This window comes from Nanorana parkeri, unplaced genomic scaffold (genome assembly GCF_000935625.1).
Source record: "Nanorana parkeri isolate BGI_ZX_2015 unplaced genomic scaffold, ASM93562v1 scaffold2740, whole genome shotgun sequence".
Classification (NCBI taxonomy): Eukaryota; Metazoa; Chordata; class Amphibia; order Anura; family Dicroglossidae; genus Nanorana; species Nanorana parkeri.
In genome coordinates, this window is record NW_017309008.1 from 82634 (window position 1) to 87438 (window position 4805).

The window sequence follows — 4805 nt, forward strand, 5'->3', positions numbered from 1 at the left end:
AGAACCGAACACGGGGGTGTTCGGCTCATCACTACTCACAATCAGCGATGTAAAGGATGAAGATGAAGCAAATTATTACTGTCAGCAGAGTAGCAGCTGGCCTCTCACACAGTGATACAGAGCCGTACAAAAACCTCCTTCCTCTTTTATGTGCAGTAATATGACATTACAAACATGGACTAGGAAACCTGACACATCTTCATGTAACTGATTTTTAGAGTTAATGTTGTTGGTGACAGTGTAAGTGTAAAGAAATTTTTTTTGGTGAGGGATTAGACCTCCTGTCCAGTTTTTAGTGTTGTCCCCACCCGGAGATTCACCCCTTTATTTGTCCTGATGACCATTGTCACTGAGAAGACTCTAGCAGGTCCCGGCCAATAGGAAACAGTTGTTTTTCTTTTTTTAATTTCTTTTTTTTTTCTTTTTTCAATGATCTTTCTTTTTTTTGGGGAAATCTTTATTGATTTTTTAAAGTTTTATCATTTATGTACCTTTTTAAACATTTTTTTCAACTTTTTTTCCCCAACTTTTTGCACTTTTTCTATTCTGCTCGGTACCACGGAGGTATCGAGCAGAATAGCCGAGCCGAATGCCGCTCAGCGGCATTTGGCTATTCACTCCCTGCCTTTCGGCCCCTATGAGAATAGGCCGAACGGCAGCCAGCTGCCTGCCGGAGGTTCGGCTCAGCCGATCCAGATGTTGGACTCCTTCTGCACTTCGGCTCAGCCGAACATGCTGAGCATGTTCGGCCAACCCGAAGCCAGTCGAAGCAAGCTGATGTACGGCTGATTTCAGCCGAGGTATGCATGAAATCAGCCGTACAAGCCTGAAGTGAATAGCCGAGCAGCGTTGTGAATAACTCTCTAAGAGGGGAATTTCCTTCATGTTTTAAAGATTTTCTCTAATTTTTTTTGTTACATCTTCAGAAGAGGAAGTGAACGGAAATACTCTGAGCAATGCGTGAGCAGAAAAAATAACCAACTTAAACTAGAAAAACAAAAGTTTTGGCTATACATACACTTTACCAATTACAAGACTTATTGACCTGGAACAAAGACTGAGCTGCCCTCTCCTGTGTCTATCAACCCCACGGGTACCTTAGAGACTCATGACATGACTGCTAACAACTCCTCTAGTCTGGGAGACCTTAAAGCTGCTTTTGATTAGATATTTATAGTATTATTCAAAGATTCTACAGAAATATTCTACATAAAGTAGAATATGAGTTAACAGCATGGAGAGGGGAATCTTCCACACACTGCTAATTGTGTTTTGACAGCGGGCACTGGGAAGAGTGATTAGATGTCACCAGTTCTCAGAGTATATTTGGTATTGGGAGCCCAACTTTAGTCCAATCATTTTAGTATTTAGATTTTATTGCTGCTTATGTCCTTGTTGGAAAGATTTCCCCTCCCTTCCTGTTAGGACAGGACATGATGAAAAAACTCTCCAGCAGAGATGGATACATATTTTAATTTCTATATAGCATGAAATGTCTCACTGTTCGGTTTTATGTCACTTGGAGTTTCCCTATTGCATAAACAAAGACTTTATTAAAGGAAAAAGACAAAAGCATATTTTGAATAGAGTAAGAACATGTGATGATGATCATTTTGCCCTCTGTGACTTCCTGTCCAAGAAAGACCTCATTATTTTTTTCATTCAAAAACAGAAGTAATGGGGCACTGAGAGTCATTCCTGCACATACATTTAAAAAACAACTGCAATAGTTTCTTAAAAAACACTAACACCCTCATTTAATCAGCAATATAAACAATGTAAGATTTTGCCATGGTCTGCCTAGCTTAAAGTAGTAACTCTCACGCTGTTTTTAATAATGAATCCAGATCAAACAGGTATAAATTGCCCAGCAAAGTATTTCTTTAAATGTGTGGCTAAGCACTTCCATTAATACTAGAAGGAGAGAAGCATGAAATCCCCATCAGTCTTCAGCTGTACTTTAATTATCCAGCCACAAGATGGGGATTGGGAGGTGACCAGGCTGTATTGGATAATTAATATACAGTAAAATAGAGAAAAGTCAGGTCACCAGGCTGGCTGTGCTGTCTGGCAGGGATCTGTAAGTCTCATACTTGGATGGACAAAATTATACATTCTTTGGCAGGGTTTTCTACTCTCTGGGGTAGCTCACGTTGGGGGATATGAAATACAAATAGTACATTTTCTAAATGTTTACAGATATAATACATTTTCATATGTTTGTTTAAAACATATTTTTAATTGAGAGACGCTACTGCCATTTTGTAAAGAGGCAGAAAGGGGCTTATGCTGAGCCTAGTATAGTCCCCATTAATACAATGAAATCTGTAAATGTAATGTATTTGGGTCTTCAAGCCTTCTTAAGTTTCTCTCTTTTTCTCTGTTTATATTTTTTTATTTGATCTATTCGGGTCTTATGAATTGTGCACATTAAACAATCATAGATCCGTAGCTAAATTATGATCTCGTATTTGGGGTGATCCTGCACAATATGAACACTAGATAGAGCTGTGAGACCAGTTTATCCTCATCTTCTTGTTATAATTATCATCAGATAGTGCTATAAAGCTGAAGCAAGAGCTATTCAGAAATTATTTAGATAAATCCATACACACAGTAAAAGGGCCGTCTTTAATATTTATGGGGTGTGGGCCCCTCACCACACCCCATTCCCTACCTGCCACGCTCCCCCCATGCAATATTGCCTGCTATATGCCGACGGCGCAGAGCCGCGCTGCAGCTGGGCAGTCCCCCCACCACCTGATTTTTATACAGCATTATGCAATAGCCCAGCAGGGCCACACCTCACCTGACCACCCCCATCCCCCCACCTCCAGGATAGAAGCCCAACCCAGCAGCAGCATGTTGACTCACCGTGGACAGGGGGAGGATGAGGCTGAGGCTGCAGCCATGGAGGGAGGAGGTCGAGACCGTGCAGCAGTGTGTGCAAAAGCAATCCTTCCTCCTCTGCTGAGTGGGAGGTGGCAACCCGGGCTGCAGAGATTGTTGATGCACATAGAGACAGGAGGCTGCTGCCCTCTAGCGTCAGGATGGGGAAGTGCAGCAGAGGCAGCTGGTCCAGAAACTGCTTCAGCGCTAGTTTATGGGGTACAGGGCCCCACAACAATGACTGGGCCTGGGGCACCTGCCCCTTTTGCCCTGCCTTAAAGATGGCCCTGCACAGTACATAAAGATGGATTGATACACATTATACACAAGAGACTAGTTCCCTGAACAATTGGTGGGTTTCCTAGTGTTCATCAACTCATTATTGTGTTGAAAGACCCATGTGTGGTACAACTTCATCTTTCAGAGAAATGGTCTTAGTAAGCACCTTTAATATGACTCAAAATTCATAGTTAGTTAACTCAAATACTGCAAGCTTCCCAGTTTCTGAAGAAGACAGGCAAACCGCATACCATAACATTTTCACTATAATGGTTTACAGTTGGTTTGAGGTTCTTCTACTGAAATGCTAAACAAATGCTGAAAGACCCAGTTAGTGGAATTAATTCACATCAAACATTTGAAAATACACTGCATTTTACAACCCATAGTTAGAGAAACTCCAGCATTTAAATACTAAGCATGTACTCCAGTTTCTACAAACTGTGGAAAATTATTCCAAACATACACTGTTTTTTTCTCTTTATTTCATTTTATAAACATACATATCTTAGTTACATTTCAAGTTCCATTATGCTATTGCTCTTATCTCTGATTTCCTTGCTTATGTAAACACATGGTGGAGAAGACTATTAAAATAACCAGCTTCATTAAATCCCCATTTCTTTTTGACTTCCTCCATTATATACTTACAGTCTAATGAGTGTTTGTTTTATAGTACTGATTAAGTGCTTTATTGCCAGGGAGGAAGCCTATAAATATAACTAATTACCATGCAGGATTACTTGGATGTCTGGTTCTGTGCACCATATGCTCTGTAGATGTGTATTGTTGACTGTTTTTTTAATCTTCAACTAAGGGCGTTATTCACTTAGCTGCCAAAGGCAGCCGAGTGAATAACTGAGCCGAACGCTGTTCGGCTATTCACTTAAACCTTGTACATCTGATTTCAGTCGTACATGGGCTACAATCAGCTGTACATCGGCTGCCTTTGGTCAGCCGAAGTGCACAAGCAGTTCAACTCAGCTGACCCAGCATCTGGATCGGCTGAGCCGAAGCTCCGGCAGCTCACTCGCTACCGTTTGCCCCTATTCTCATAGGGGCCGAACGGCAATGAGTGAATATCTTAATGGCACTGAGCAGCATTCGGCTCGGCTATTCTGCTCACTACCTCCGAAGTAGCGAGCAGAATAGAAAAAAATGTTAATGGATGAAAAAAAAATGTTGAAAAATTATTTTTAAAAATGTAAAAAAATAGGAAAATTAAAAAAAAATAAGAATAATAGAAAGATTTACAACAAAAGAAAAAACAAACGAACGACGAACTCCCACCGCATAATGTCGAATCTGACAGATGCCGGTAAAATATAAACAATTGGGTGGAGCTAGTGGTGACATCAGAGTCTTTTAGCAGGTCCCAGGCAATAAATAACAACTGGGCGTCAGTTGTTCAGCCGACCTTTCTCTACGCTTCGGCTGTCACTAAAGCTCAGCCGAGCCTAAGCATATGGATTCGGCTCGGCTGAGCCGCTTGGCTACCTTCGGCTGTTGTACGGGCTATTGTGAATAGCCCGTACAGGAGCACTTAGGTTCGACTAAACCGAAGGGCTCAGGCGGCTGAAGCAAGCTAAAGTATCGGCCGAAGCTACGGCTGGATCCTTCGGCTCTGTAGTGAATAA

General features: G+C 41.5%; 1 gene segment (V, D, J or C); it reads left to right on the plus strand.

The window, feature by feature from the left end:
- The window catches only part of LOC108802235, a 24115-nt gene that overhangs the window by 3033 nt on the left and 16277 nt on the right, over positions 1 to 4805 (plus strand).